Genomic DNA, 17597 nt, shown 5'->3' with positions numbered 1-17597 from the left:
CAGTTAGTGTCCAGCTAGTGTCCCTATCTAGCCTGTTTCCCTTTCGTTATCAGCTCAATAACTTCAAAATGAATTCATTACAGTGCCACACATCATCTGAAGATTTCTATGATTTCCCCACCACTCAACTTATTCAATTTATCCGCAAACAATCTGCCTTCATGCATGGTGATGTAACGTAGCCTTAACCATAATGAAAAAAACATGATGGGGTGTACAGCCTACTATTTTATTCTGATACTCTGATATACCAGAATAAACCGTACACATTATTTACCCTCCAGTTGAACAAAAGGTGGTATTTAAAGGTGGTATGGATCATGCATAATTATGTTAATTTACTTGTGTTAGAATAACATTAACCCCTTGTACTGTATGATGCAAATCATAATGACAGCACTGGGTGTGTGGTTAGACTCCAGGTGCTATCCTCCCCTCCCCTCCCTTCCCCTCCCCCCCCCCATCCATACCCCATGCTCCCAACAACAGGTGAGGTGTTCCAGCTAGTTACCTATTCTTCGCCTGGGGCCTCTTCTCTATTCCACAGAACAAGTGACAGACCACTGGCTCACTGACTGACTGACTAACTGACTGATTGACTCATTGACTCACTCACTCACTCACTCACTCACACATTCACACACAAATACACACACATACATACACACACACACACACACACACACACACACACACACACACACACACAGTACTCTGAGCCAATTATTGTACTCAGTATTATTGACTGTACATGCTATCCATCGCTAATCTGATTCAGTATATCTTCTCAATGTGTTGGGTTGTTTTTCATTTCTGAGTTTTAGCAGTTTAACGGTGTGTAGGGACTAGGGGTAGGTGTGGCATATGGGCAAGTTTGTGGGTCACCGCCACTTGCCCACATTCGCCCAGCTGCTCAGGAAACTTGCCCCCCTGTGTGGGGACAAGGAGCGAGCCGCCCCAGGTTCACAGAGGGGTGACACCGCGGCCTGCCAGCCAGAAGCTCCGAGATACAGAGACCACAGCGGGGAGACCGAGGAGAGAGGGGAGTGGGGGGGACATGCGGGGGGCGCCCAGGGACGAGGTGATGATTTATCTAAGGTACACTGCACTTCCTGATGCGGTAAGAGCGGTAAACCCTCTCGCCCCCCCCCCCCCCCCCCGCCAATGCTTACACAAGATGGTCAGAGCACATATTAATATCCGTTTCCACACTTTTGGCTATATTTTGTTGATAGCAAAGCATATCTAATATTGATAATAATATTGACCCCAATGTAATTAGCACTATGTGCAAAGAATTGTTTGTGTCTGAGTCTGTGCTTATTTAGTGCAAGAAAGGTCAAATAGAATTAATCAAATGAGGCTTTAATAATACTGTATACTTTTACATATATTACAAGGCAACTACTTCATAGAAAGATGTTACATTCCAATAGAGAGAGTAGAGAGAGATAGCTCACAGCCATTTGTTTTCCGGGGGATGGTAAACTTAAGAAGATTGGGGCACAATTGAAATTGTCCCACTTCAAGGGTACACACAGTGCCAGCCTGGGATCAGTCACAGAACAGAATATCGTATGAAATAATCCCAAAAGTGCAAACCCTGCCCATCTGGCAATCCAAGCGGACTCAAGCAAACACTTCAAGTGTTCATTACATTTACATTTATGGCATTTAGCAGACGCTAAATAGCAAAGCGACTTACAACAATAAGACTTACAACAAATGTTTAAGTAAGTGAATCATCTATCCAACAGTCATAATAAGACAAAGTAATCAATGCTCACACCAGCATTATTAGCAGGAGAGAATTTACAGGGGGGGGTAGCGGGGATGAAGAGGTCTCTAGGGTTGGGGTTAGGGTTAGTATAGGGGGGGGGGGTAGTGAGGGTGAAGTGGTCTTTAGGAGGGACTGTTAAGATGTATTCCTTTCAACTCCAGGCATGCTTGCTGTTTCGTTGTATTACACATTCAGATTAGGTTAGATTACATTGTACTTTATTGTCTGCTTGTGCAGAAATCTAACACAGTGACACATTAACAACATGAATATATTAAAAACACAAGGCACCCAAACACATAAGCACAATCCACAAAGCACATTTGCATAACGTCCATTCTGTATGCACAGCCATCAAATATATCTAGTCCATCATTGTACCTGTCAGTATTGCACATTCCCAGTCACATTGCACGGTCCATTACAATGTTTCTCGATTGCTAAGACACTTTTAATGAAACTGGGGTCCACTTGATCTCCATCATAACCTAATGAGCACAACAGTATTCTTTTTTTTTTGCAAAATAGTGAGTCATTTTTCATCGCTTTCACACACAATGTGAATGCTAAGCACATTTTTGCAAAACAGGAAACACAACTCTCTACCAAAGACGTAAAAGTCAGTTGAGTAAGTCATGTCAAGCAAAATTCAAACATTTGGTCACAGTTGATACAAATGACTCCCTTGAATATGAACCTCTTCTGCACACGTGCAAAACATCTTTGCACAATTGTTCAATCAGCAGTCCTTATGCATGCGTAAAGGAGGTCACCTCTGAGTTGCTATTTGCAAGAATGAGTAACAGGAAGAGGTAAGAGGCAGAAGGCAAGGACAACAGAGAGGTAGAGGAAGAGAGGAAGAGAGGTTCAGATGTGTGGTGGTGGAGTAGCTCTCAGGGGAATACAAACAGCTAATATTTCAGATGAAAGTTGTGCTACAATTATTGACCATGTTGTCAAACATGGCCTTTCCATGAGAGAGGCTGGGCAGCAGGTCCACCCCAATCTCAATAGATCAACTGTAAAATGAAGCCTTTTGTTTCTGGATAGTCATGCTCTTAGTCATAGTCATGCTATTTTTTAGTACTTCTATTTTATTTTATGTTATTCTATTTTAAAACGTATTGTATTGTTGCACCACTCTGTGGCACTGTCACTTTTGCATTTCACTGTATACTTGTATGCACGTGACAAATAAAGAATCTTGAATCTTGAATCTTGAATCTCTTGAGTGACATTCTTTCTGCATTGGTCATCTTTGGTAAAAAATAATTTTAGGAAAAAAGAATACAGCTCATGATGTGATAATATGTTTACTTGCCTTTTATGGTACTATAATTATAGTATGTATCAACAAATGGCACAGACATATAAAAGAGGGTTAACCATGTTATTGGTATATTAATAGTTGGAGTTAGTATTTATTGGGCCATCATGTAACAATTGATTGAAATAACTTTCGCTAACAAGTTGTGTCATGTATTTAATGTTTTGAGAGTCTTAGTGCATTTTGCAAATCAAATTTGTCATTTTGGCCAACGTCTCTCAGTTTTGGCATATGTGTTCATTGTTTTGAATAAGTGAATTCTGATCGGACAAATGTGCTCGAGCAATCGAGAAAGACTGTTTTGTCCACTGATCAGTTAGTCCTTCCTAAAATCCACACCCCAAACCCACATTGCCCAGTCGGTTCCATGTACATAGTCTCCAATGAAGTCCATACTGTGTATCTATCCATACTGTGTGTGTGTGTGTGTGTGTGTGTGTGTGTGTGTGTGTGTGTGTGTGTGTGTGTGTGTGTGTGTGTGTGTGTGTCAGTCAGCTTGGTCGAGTGTGGGATGAAGAAGTTCTTTTATCTGTTGCGTCTCCCGGAGCTCATCAGCTGATAGGACGTGTGAGGGGTCCTCATCCTTTTATTGGGGTCCTCATCATCATAGTGTTCAGAGTTCAGATCCGTTAGCCTCACCTTTCATGATTCATGTGCCTCACTTTGTCTCTGGGCATTGGGTTACAGGAGTGATGCACCCTGGGAGAGATATCTGTTGTGTGTCAGTCAGTGACCCCTGGAAGCAGTGATGATAAGAAATGTCGTTAGGGGGACAGGATCAGATGTACTAATCTGACCTTTGACCTTTCACCCTAGGCTTAAGGTGGTACCTCATTTAACTCTATAATATCTAACCTCATATAAGCCCTCCCCCGGCCACCACGCGAACGTAATTGAGTGTTCTATACAGTCATCACATTGTATGTCAAATCGGATTAAAGGTTGATTTAAGTTTGATATGATGTTAATAGGGATTACAGCCTTTGATACTCAAAGGAAGCATTGTGTTGCATAGTATCACAGCTATTTACCACAGGTTGATTCATCTTCCCATCAAAGGCCTGGCACAGCACTCTTGTGCGGCCTTTGTTCCCTTATCTTACCTTCAGTTGAGTGACATATTTTCTTTGGTCCCCCCAGAGGAATTCAGACCCTTCCCCCCTCAAAAAAAAAAAATGTACCAGCCACTCAATCACAAAGTAAATATAATATAATATTCAAAAGTTTATAAATACCAGCTAAATAGAGTACACTGCAATGAAACAATCACTAGTAAGCTAGTCTTTTGAGAGTGGACTGTATTATTTGGCATTAATAGATACGCACCACACTAAACTTTATCCCTAGCTGGGACAGAGTCAAACTACATCAATATTTAGGTATGATATAACTGTCTCCACAGACCTATACATAGTGAAGTAGGGGCCCCAACAATAGCAATGTGAAATGGGCCCCCAATTCACTAAATCTCCCCTGCCGACTGTATACCTTGCATATTAGCCCATATTTAGTATTTAGTTTTTAGTATTTAATGCTGGTCTCCTGACTTATAATTGCACTGTCTTGCCTTACCTTTTTGCACCTCACCAAATAATACTTAAACTATCTTGTACCACAGGGTCAGTCCCTGCCCTGTCACCCTTATCATACAGCCTCAGCACATTAATGTGAATTTTTACTTAGTATTTAGTATTTAGTATATTTTTCTCAGTATCTTTATTCTTATCTGTCTATAGTATTCATATAGACTTCCTGTTTACAATCCTGCTTATGTTGTATGTTGTATGTTGTATGTTATGTGTGATGTCTCTATGTCTTTAAGCTACTTGGAACCTGAATTTCCCCTAGGGATAAATATAGTTTCTATCTATCTATCTATCTATCTATCTATCTATCTATCTATCTATCTATCTATCTATTAGTAATGACAAAAGTCCTCACAAAACCAACAAAAGCTAAACTATGTTTTTGTTGACTATTTATTTCATATTTACAAACTGCTTTTTTTTTTTTTACCCTCACTATATGTTCCAAAATACATCAAAGGAACAGAAGAGCTACTCTGTTGGCTAGGTTCTCTTTCAGTCGACACGGTTCACCGTCTCACGGTGGGATATGCACCCTTGCGTACCCAGTTCACTGAAACCCTATTCAGTCATCCCTGGAATCACGCCACTAGCGCTTTGCATTACTGACACATCCATCTTCTCCCTTTAACCTCTGACAAAGTAGAGAGTGAACTTCGTGGGGTGGGGAGGAGGAAGGATCCATGTTTTGCTGTGAAACAGAGTTCAGTTTAGATCAGATCTCATGTGACTAGAGTTACCATTAGAAACCCTAGTATTGCTTTCCTCCTCATGGAAGGGAATGCATGTTTGCTTTAGATACTGGTTTTAAATAACAATGACTCGACATAAACAGCTGGTCCTTTCTTAAATGTCTCGCAGTTGAAGTCTCATTTTAGCTCATGTTTGGGTGTTTCCTGCAGGTAGGCTTGGCCATGGAATATTCCACTGGGTGTGAGGAGATCACCTGTCCAGTCATCAAAGATTCAACTGAAGGCGTGAGTGGGGTCACAAAGGGACACGGTATTGGGTTCCATTTCTATCTCTTTGCTTTTCTTGGATGTGCTGTCCATAGCTTAATTGCGACCTTTACCGTAGAGCGAAAATGTCAGATCATTTCTGGATTACACAAGTGCCTATACATTTTCGGAGAACCCAACATCATGTCCACTAAGTCATGCAGTTGTTATTTTTGGAGACAGTGTAGCTACACACTCGAAAGGTGCACTGTATTATGTCTCAGACAGTTCTGCACTTAGTGTCACTAAGACGTATTTTTTACAGTGCAACAGATCCTGTGATGAGTGCACTGGCCTGTGGAACTCAAACAAGCTGTTCTTGATGGTCCCTTGACCCCCCCTCCACATATGGTATTAATGAGAGCAGACACACAGGGAGATGACCTGGCAGAGCATGCATGACTGATTAGACTGCCGTGAGTGCTTACGGTTACAGTCAAAACCTTGGGTCTGGCCACGATGAAGGGCCAGCTGGGACAGTAACACGTACAGGAGGGATACCTAAAGCCCAAGAGTAATGCAATTAGAGTTGTATTGGGTTCGGTCGGACGAGATACAGTACACATAGCCATAGTCTTAGTACACGTCCTGTTTCCACAGTTCTGACAGGGCTGGATAGCAGAAAGCACATCCAGAGTAGTCAGCAGGAGCAGGACAAAAAGAGAAAAGGAATGTCCGCTCCATTGCTTATATGATTGAATCAAGACGGTGACACAAACGAACAACGTTCCCTTTTGTGTCAAACGCGCTTTTCGGACGGTGTCACCGTCTTGATTGAATCACCGGGGCAGTGGGAGCGTGCATTCCTCCTTTCTCGGGGAGAGTGGCTTCACTTTAACCTGACGCAGGGTTAAGACGAGGCCATCATCATAAAAGCGTACCACACCTACAGTATCCAGTCCATTTTGAAATCTGTCAACTCAAAAAGGGAGCTGGTGGGGGGGGGGGCAGTTCCATGGGACCGAAACGGAATGGAACCTACAGGTATGTGTCATGTCTTAATACGATTATCATATACACTCATCTCTGTCCTCTTATGTAAGGCCGCTGTCAGGGAACTCACGCTAAATAAACCAGGCGTATCTGAGCTGTAATTAGCGATCCCACCCCTTGTCATGTTTTGGTAGACAAATCTTGATTTGTCAAGACAGCATCGTTCTCATGATTCTCTCATCAGAGAGAGATGACACTTTCTGCACTTACCGTGGTTCTTCAAAAAAGGACGTGGCCTTATCCGCCAATGCTGGGCCCCCGGGCAGCTTCTCTTGGCTTGACTTAGACAAAGGGGATAATTGTTACCCTGTCATAATGTGTCTGTGCAACTCTATGGACAGATTACAACATTCAGAGAGCAGACCAAAAAAAAAAAAAAAAAAAGCTGACTTTCCTGTAATAAATAAATGATAGGTCACAGACGTCAAATAACCTTCTATGTATAAAGCATCTGAAAAAATGTATCGGTTCACTCTCTGACCGTGTTTGATATAAAGGGTTGAGTAGCCACTGTAAACCACAGGCACCCATGACCAGTCAAAATGCCATGGATAAATGTGTCTGCTAAATGTCAAAAAGGTGATGTAATGTATTGAGTGACAGGGCAGTAAAAAGCTGACTTAACCCTGTGCTGCTCTTCCTCAACAGGCCAACACATGCTGCAGGACACACAGGCCCTAAGGCACAGTGTGTGTGTGTGTGTGTGTGTGTGTGTGTGTGTGTGTGTGTGTGTGTGTGTGTGTGTGTGTGTGTGTGTGTGTGTGTGTGTGTGTGTGCGTGCATGCATGCCTGCCTACCTACTTGCATGTGTGTGTGTGTGTGTGTGTGTGTGTGTGTGTGTGTGTGTGTGTGTGTGTGTGCGTGTGTGTATGTGCGTGTGTGCACTCTTTATAGCCTGTGTTAATCTCAGTGCCCTCTGTAACTGGATAACTACAAATCCATATTAGTCTTCTATCCGGTGGTATTAAACAGTACTCAAGCCTTTGGAGAGCTTGTTTTAGGGTTGCTTTGTGTCCCTGTGTGGCTTGCGCGGATTCATCCGTTAACAGTGTAGTCCTCTACCTCTGTAAACTCTAAAGCTTGTCGATCATCGCTCGCAATATCAACATTCTCCGGTTAGAAAAGCTATTGGGTTTCAAGAACATTTATTTTATTTTAGTGTCTGAGCTTCAAAGACAACTCCCTTCCCCAACATATTTCCTCCTTGTTGCGCAGACATAAATCATGTTGCTCTTCCCCTTACTCCTTCTCAGACGTACCCCAAGGACATTGTACCTTTTTTCATTACAACTACATTCTGTTGTTTATTACTACAGCGGGGGGGGGGGGGGGGGGGGGGGTGGTGGTGGTGGTGGTGGTGGTGGTGGGGGTGGGGGGTGGGGGGCAACTAATTTAGGACCTGTCTGAACTCAGACCCTGGCATCAGTAAACCACATTGACAGCAAAAGCCTTGGCTTTAATAATATGTTTGGGTTACAGAAGTTAACTGCTTCAGAGGAGAGGAAATAACGCTAACTAGGTGTGTTCGCAGTTCGCTGTCAATATGTCTAATGTCACTGGTCCTATACCGATCACCCATGGTTTTGTTTCGAATAAGTCGAACAGGGATCCCCGACTCTGACTTCTCCCCATTGAAGTGGAGATTTCAAATGGCTTGGGTTAGGGTCAAGTAAGGATAAGTGTTAACTATAGGGTTAAGGGTTAGGGTTAAAGTTCATGGTTAAGGGTTACGGTTAAGGGTAATAATATATAGTTATGTTAAGTTATGCTTTGGGGATTCTCGTAAACTTCAGCATTTCCAAATGATCTAGCCTACCTATATTTTTTTAGATTGTTAGAAGAGTCTTCATGTAGTGTTTGTGTTTTTTTGTGTGTTTTCATTTCAGAAGGTTTGGAAATCCTGCCTAAAGGGATATTGGTTCTACAATACCTTTATTTAGGACTGTTAAAAGGTCATTGGTCATATTAGCCAATAAAGACATTGTTAACCTTTTAGTACTTTGCAATGATGGAATACCTATGGGGGTACAAGGGGGACTTTCTGATGCACTACTTACCTCAAGGAATTCAGCATAGTTGACTTTTTGGAATTAGTGATGCTTGAGCCAGTGAACCTAAAAGAACGAGTGAGTGTAATTCAAATAAAGCCCTTTTAAGTACTTTAAGAGGCTGTAAAACAAAGGGTTACATAAATGTCCGCTCTGCTTATTGGAACTAAACTAAACCTTTTGTGTACCTGCCTTTTACAAGGACCATGTGTTCATCTGCTACACAAAAACATCAAACTCATACAGTCCATGGCTGTAAACACCATTATTGAGATTCCTCAATGAGGTTTTCATTTCATGCTGCTCTGTTGCTCTGCCCTTTTCCTCCAGACAGTCATTCCCAAACGACAGTCTGAAACATACACAGGTCTGTGATCTCACGTTCTGATAAAACGGACGAGGACGTCTTCATAATTGTTTGAAACAAAGGAATCTGTATAATGGACACATTTAAATCATGAAGAACACGTGAATCATCCTTTGTAAGAAGACCCCCTTCACCCCCACCGCACCGCACCAAACCCCCCCCACCCCCACCCCACCCCACCCCACAACCACCAACACCTCTCTTCCTCATATACTGTAGACACACACACACACACACATATCATCATTTCCACCTCTCTCATTGTAATATCTACCAAACATCCTGTTTGTCCATCCAGTATCTTAAGAGGATATATTGTCTTCCTTCCCTTACAATCCACACACACACACGTACTGTACACATGCACACACACGCACACGTGCACACACACACACACACACACACACACACACACACACACACACACACACACACACACACACACACACACACACAAGCACACATGCACACACGCAAACGCACACACAAACACCTGCACTTCTCACAAATGATGCCAAGGCAAATCCATTTTGCCAACTCTTCTTTCTCCCTGATCGCACTTCACACACCTGTCTGATTAGCACGTCAAACACTGAGCAAAAAGCTTTGAGTATCTTTTGATCAGGTAAAATCTTGGCACGACAAGTTGTACCAAGTGTCACTGTAATCTCATTTCATACCTCAGGAAACAGGACCCTGACAGGGCCAGGCGGTCCTAATGTCTGTGTGGATAATTGTGTTGACATTTACTGTCCTGTAAGGCAAGCTAGCCAGCTTAGTGTGTTTCCTCATGACTGCTTACTGTATCTACACATTAGTGGTATTACTAATGTACACATTAGTGGAGGCTGGTGGAGGTATACGTTGAGGACGGGCTCACTGTGATGCATGGAATGGAATAAGGAATGGTATCAAACACACGTGCCTCCACCAGCCTCCCCTGGTATACATGTGGAGGTTTTTGAGAGGTTTGGTGGGGCTGGTGGTACATGGTAGTGTTCTCTGGGACTATGTACTATGTACTATATACTATGGGCTTGGATTTGATCAAGTTTGACATGGGATCTATGGGCCTAGTAGTAGTTTGAAGTCCTAGAGGAGGTACAGTAGCTACTTTTGTTTTGTTAGCATCTGAATGAGTCATTGATACCAGTGTCAGGATGGATTGGGATTTTTTTTTAAAGAGGGCCCCTGTCCCTGCTGTGTTTTTCCTGCGGTGTGTTTTCCCGGAGGCAGACACACACACACACACACACACACACACACACACACACACACACACACACACACACACACACACACACACACACACATACCTGAGTGTGACGTGTCTGGTGAGAGTGCTGATAAGCTAAGAAGATCTTTTTCCTGTACAGCTGTGCACACACACACACACACACACACACACACACACACACACACACACACACACACACACACATACACACGTGTAAACAAAACACACTAAATCATAGCCTGTACTGCCTTTCTCCGTCTTCCCTTGATTTTTTTATTGTCAGTTGTTTTTCCGGAAGGAAGGGACCGACTGTGTTGCGACGACGAGAGAGAAAAAAAACATCCTGAGGTCATCCAAACATATACATCCCCCCCCCCCCCATCCCCTCCCTCCCCCCCCATCCCCTCCCTCCGTTTTCAATCTCAAACAGTGATGTGACATCATTATACATTTGTGAATGGAGAGTCTTGACCATTCCGTCTTATCTGGCCTTGCAGATTTCAGCCCCCCCCGTGAGACTCAAGGGACACAACAGCAGTGAGACAACACATCCTGCCTGGCTCAACACATAATGCTTAATTGTGCAGTACAATATTGTTTTAAATATACAGTATAATTGCTTTGGCATCATTGAATGCATTCTCTGATAGCAGCTGCTGATAGCCATGTTTGACCTCAATGCTGCCTGCTGGCTGGACACTCTGGCCAGACACTGAGAGCCTCATTCATTGTTTGTGTTTGTATTCACACTGTATTGCTGAATCCTCGAAATCTGCCCTTGTTCACACCCCTTCACAGATCTGATAGGCTTAGTGATGCCACAGCTCCACCACATTAGCTTACCCAGTCCTATCAGATCTGAGAAGGCCAGTGGGACAAGGGAACAACTTTCTGGAATGAAACACAGCCCATGTCTAAGAGCATGCAGGTGTCACAGATAGGGTTCCAACCCAGGTCTCCGGTGTGGAAGACCCAAGCGTCTACCATTAGACCAGGAAATCCTTACGATCCCAGGGCCACATTTGAGTGTACATGTCTCAGGCAGAGGTTACCTCATCATGAGAGTGTGATTCCAAATCACCACCAGTACACGGGTTACATTCATTGTGCCGTGTGAACTGTTTGCTTAACATAATGGCTTCTAAGAGCCTCGAGTCGGTTTTAACCCTGAATCACTGCCAGCTCATTATCAGGATGAACAATAAGCGAAACGTCTCAGGTGAGCGGTTTCCTAACATCCATCTTCTGTGATATATTTTTCAAGCAGCTCCTTTCAATAAAGTGAATTGGAGAGACACACATATCAAGTTATGGCTTCATGTTTTTGTAATCACATTTCTTCCAAATTATGTGAAATCTATCTCGTTTTCATATTTCCATATATTTCCCTGAAAGACCCTCTGATGTAATAAAGATTGTGTTTTTCTTGATATCCCAGTCAGTTTTGTTTTTCATTGGATACGATTTATATTCCAGTGGTAATATTTGTGAATTAATGTTCCATCACAAGAATGAAATCTAATATCGGTTGGACCAAATGTGTCCTCTTTATCTGACTCCATTTATTAAACCAAACTCCTTTCATTGCAGCTAACATAAATAAATAAATACAAATGACAATGGCGCCAGCTTCCCTACTCTCTTTCTAGGGTGAGTGTAGTCCATCTTGATAATATTTCCTTGTAGTCCAACTTCCTCTGTTGTGTGGCCTTGAATGTTTGGAACCAAATAACAAAACTGTTAGTCTGTACTGGTCTTGTGATTAACGGGTGTCGTAATAAAGTAGTTCCTGTCGGTCTATACTCTCCTGTTTCACGAAATAAAACTCTTCATTTAAATGAAAACGGGGAGTTTATAGTTTATCCATCCGGTGAATTGAACCAGCACCACGGATTCTATCGTAGAATAGAGAGGGTTTGAGGAGTTTTTTGTTGTTGTTTTTTTAAACGGAGGCAGGGATTTCAACCAAGGAAGTGAACGCACACTGCTCACCTGCGAAATGAAGCTATCAAAAACATGTTCAGCTAACTCCATGTTTTAATTTTCATCATGCGTGCCAGTTGGGTTGTAAACAGAGGGCAGGGCGGAACGGGAGGGGCATCTCGAGGAGCTCCGCAAAAACTTCCGGGGGGTGGAGACTTGCTGACAACTTCCCGTCCCCAGTGTTTACTTACCTCCCGAATCTCAATCGAGAGATGAGTTTCTGGGTTTGGAGATTGGTCAGTCTATGGCATGGTACACGTGCCAATGTACATCTCCATTGTCCAAGAGAAAACCTATGCTGAAATGGTATCATTTGTTCAACAAATGTATTGTCTGAGTTATGTTAATATGTATTATTTTGTTGTTAATATGTATCAACATAACCCTTATTCCAAGATGGATACCTTTGTCTTGCTTTACACGAAGTAGGACATTCAAGTTACAATGACTCATCATGTATTGCGCAGAACTGTCAGCAATTTCATATTGTGTTCATTTACTGCACCGCGACTGATCGTGACTTGAATTGACAGAGTCATTCCAGTGGGACACAACAAGAGGGTAAACGTGGTGGTAGTTACACCTATCAGTATCAAGACACAAATGAAAACATTTCTCTGGAAATCTTGATGGATCGGCTGACATTACAGGAGCGGCCCAATCTCTGGGCGCATCATTGGCTGTTGGCTCAACCTGTTTCGTCGCCTGTGGATAAGGATCAGTTTGGTAGACAAATGAAAGGCTTCTGTCTCCTACAGCTAACACTGAGTGATGGATGAGTGACACCACACTCTCAGCGCACCCGAAGGTAGAGATTGATGTTGATGTGGTTACGTTCCTGATGATGACACTTCTATTTCTTTCCTCACCTTTGACCCCTAAACGTTGTGTTAAATGTAAAATGGATGCCATTGGCTTGTGTGAAAGCACGCTGAACCCTCATTTTAGACCACAGAGCCCAAACAAGCTGAGTTGAGCTGTACTGGGCTGGCCTGGTTACACATCCACCACAGAGCTGAGCTGAGCTGAGCTGAGCTGTACTCAGCTGGCCTGGTTACACATCCACCAGAGTTGCTACCAGTACTAAAAGGGACAATGTGAAAGGAAAATGTCTGAGCCAGCACAGTATGGTTTGGGTCAGCTCTGTAATTTGTAAAGCCTCTGAGAGTCTTAGGTAGCATTCCTCTCCTGCAATAGAATGTGTGACTTTATAATCGTTTTGAACAAGAGAGTTAGAAGCATCTCAGGGCTTGGTAGAGGCAACTGACATGACCAAAGGTCTACAACGCCCCCTGTGGGTACTCTTCATAACTTCATGCTTTACCCTTGTAACTTTACTGATGTTTTTATTAGAGAGCTGAGTTACGACAGTCATTTTCATCATCAGAGGTTACTCCCTTTAGACACACATTTAGACCGTGTCCATTGTTGACGTAGCGAAATCCACACCAAACTCATTTGTCAGTTATCTATCACCTTTGTAGAGTGCAATACGTTCTGTCCAAACAATGCAGTGTAATTATCTTGATTTGGCAAGTAAAGACGTAAGAAAGAGGGGTTTTTTCGTTAGTTCACACAGGGTCAGATCACAACCTAACAAGACGTGAGGTAAAATGTCCTGACAGAGACCAGTCATTTCTGTACAAAGATTATTGGGTTACAGGTTAGGGTGTTTCTGACAACTCAACAGACAGGCAAACACAGAAAGGCAAACACACACACACACACACACACACACACACACACACACACACACATACTGTACACACACAAAAACACACAGACACACACACACACACACACACACACACACACACACACACACACACACACACACACACACACACATATACTGTACACACACACACACACACACACACACACACACACACACACACACACACACACACACACACACACACACACACACCCATTACATGGCGTGAAGCAGTTTTGGATGCTTTGTAGCATCCATGCTTTGGATGCTTTTGCTGTCTTTGCAGGTGAGATTGACTGGCAGATAGCAAGATTGAGGAATGCAGACAGAACAGTGTCTGTTGGTGCCTTGGGGCTCGAGGTGAACTCCCTATTCATGACACATATTGCCAGGCCCTAAATACCCTGCTGACACCTACCCAATCCACACACACACACACACACACACACACACACACACACACACACACACACATACGCATACAGACACATACTCCCTCAGGTCACAACAGTGTTGTGTACAGTAAATGGATTTGTTCCCATAGGGAAGGTGGAATTATTCCGCCGATATCATCATGCGATACACGTCATGTATGCCTGATTTCAGGTAATTCATCACTGCACGTACATGATTGGCTCGTGGAAGCCGTTTGCTGACGATATTTACCCATGCTGACTCTTCTGTGCCATACTGAGGTCAGCTCTTAGTGACTGCTATACGTACCAGACCTGGGTTCACATAGTTTTCTGAAATCATTCCAGTACAGTACATTTAGTTGTGGTTGATTGAGTTTGCCTGGCAAAATCAAACCAATGAAGAAGTCCTAAAAGCCAACCCCATCCATCTGGCAATCCAGTGCTCAAGCAAGCAAAGTATGTGAAGGGATTTCAAATATTTTCCGACCCAGGTCTGATCTGTACCTTCAGTGATTGCCTTACAAAGTTGTCATCAAACTCCAATAAACATGTTACATTGACCATGAAAGCAATATTCCAGGTAAATTCCAGCTTTTGCGTTGATGCCCAAACATAACATTTGTGTGCATGATAATGAATCTATTCGTCGATTTCATCATCATCCGCCATCTGACAAAGTCTGTCTATGTGTGTGTGCACTTGTCTTGTGCCCTTTTGGATAATGTTGATGGAAATGTTTTTACAAGCAAACTGTCATCGTATATTGTCTTGAGTTTGAGTCATTTTAGGAGAAAGGTATTTCAAATGTTACGTTTCAAATACCGATTCACCTCTCTCCTGTCTCATCTAAACGCAGTCAGACAGACAGACGCACACACGCACACACACACACACACACACACACACACACACACACACACACATACCGATTCTCTACGTCACACACACACACACACACACACACACACACACACACACACACACACACACACACACACACACACACACTCACACCCTCTCCCCTCCTCTGGAACGCCATACAGCAGTTGCCTTGTTCTAAAGCTGATTAGTTTCTAGATTGACTGTGTATCAGGGGTGTGAATCTTCACTAGAGGGAAGTCACAGACGTCTCTTTATAAACAAGCCTTCAGTGACTTGTGGCGTGTGACAGGAAAATCAGATAGAGGAAGGCCATCTGCTGGAAATCTGTCAGTCACAAAGACAAGCCTATCTCTCTTCCCTGTGTGTGCGCACGTGTGGGCGTGCCAGCGGGGGCGTGTGTGTGCGTGCGTGCGTGCACGTTTCTGGGAAAGCAGCAGAGCTCTAGAGGTCAACTCCCTCTGGTCCCACTTCATCATTCCAGCTGGACTCCTGAAAGGAGAGTGAGGTCCTTTGTTGTCCTCAGGCTACGTAGGCTACCTGCTCTGCCTGTACACACAGCACATACTACAGCAGGTCACTTGAACGACGTAGTAAAGCCACCGCTTCAGATACAAGACCACCATGATCGAAAAACATGGCATATACAGTACCGGTCAAAAGTTTGGACACACCTTCTTATTCAATGGTTTTTCTTTATTTTTTTATTATTTTCTACATTGTAGATTAATATTGAAGACATCAAAATGATGAAGGAACACATATGGAATTATGTAGTCAACAAAAAAGTGTTTAACAAACCAGAATATGGTTTATATTTTAGATTCTTCAAAGTAGGCACCTTTTGCTTTGGTGACAGCTTTGCACACTCTTGGCAAGGTGTGTCCAAACTTTTGACTGGTACTGTATATCATGTTCAATGATATGTTTATCGTCGGTAGAACCAGTGTTTATTGAGGAGAGGATGTTCCGCAGCCAAGCTCGCCCTGTGTGCTAGCTCAGAGGGTGGAGAGCATCAAGCACTTCAGGCTCGTAACACCAGAGGGCGTCACAGCCTTGTCTCAATCTCTTCAGTTTACACAGGGCTGTAAGTGGACCAAACAGAGGGAGCTCAGAACAGGTGAGTTCTCCTCTTTAGCTACCAGGAACTTTGAAAGTGGAGCATAAAAGGAATTTGACCCTAGCCCCAAAACGGGTAACCCTTCAGCGTGTGTGTGTGTGTGTGTGTGTGTGTGTATGTGTGTGTGTGTGTGTGTGTGTTTGTGTGGTCAGTGTGTGTGTGTGTGTGTGTGTGTGTGTGTGTGTGTGTCTGTGTGTGTGTGTGTCTGTGTCTGTGTGTTTGTGTGGTCAGTGTGTGTGTGTGTGTGTGTGTGTGTGTGTGTGTGTGTGTGTGTGTGTGTGTGGTCAGTGTGTGTGTGTGTGTCTGTGTGTGTGTGTCTGTGTGTTTACACATGGTGCGTGTGTGTGTGTGTGTGTGTGTGTGTGTGTGTGTGTGTGTGTGTGTGTGTGTGTGTGTGTGTGTGTGAGTGTTTATACATGCCAAGGTATTTCCTGGCTGTGCAGCTCAGCCCAGGACCCGTTGGTCCATTCCAGAGGAAATGAGTCTGAGTTTCTGCAGCAGTGAGGATGTGCTGTTCCTGTGTTCAAGTGCTCCTGTGTGTCTGCTTCTATTATCTGTTCATGTTTTCACCAACAGGCCCGTTCCTATAGTTTATAGTAATTCCTACACACACACACACACACACACACACACACACACACACACACACACACACACACACACACACACACACACACACACACACATTCTCTACATCACACACACACACACACACACACACACACACACACACACACACACACACACACACATTCTCTACATCACACATAGACACACACTCATATCACCAGTTCCCTTAAACACTAGTCCATCACACTGTCTAAATGGCAGACAAGTAGATGCAGCACCACCATCCAACCACCAGAGGGCCTCACAGCTCAGCTATCTGCTGAGTCATGACACGACCCAGAAACATCTATTGTCCAAAAAATGATGAAAATGACCCATACCCAATTTCTATCTTTTCCAAAAACCCTCATAACCCCAACTAGTCACCCCATATGTAAACCATTTGATTAAAGTAGCTTACTTAGGGCATTTATAACCCTTTATAACCTTTCCGTGTGAGGCTCCTGTAACGTTACACACATGTCATCACCCCAAACAGAGTGATCTCAAACTAAAGGGACGGACAAGATCAGGTGA

This window comes from Argentina silus (genome assembly GCF_951799395.1).
Source record: "Argentina silus genome assembly, chromosome: 6".
In the NCBI taxonomy this organism is placed as follows: Eukaryota; Metazoa; Chordata; class Actinopteri; order Argentiniformes; family Argentinidae; genus Argentina; species Argentina silus.
Note: the sequence above shows the minus strand (reverse complement) of the source record.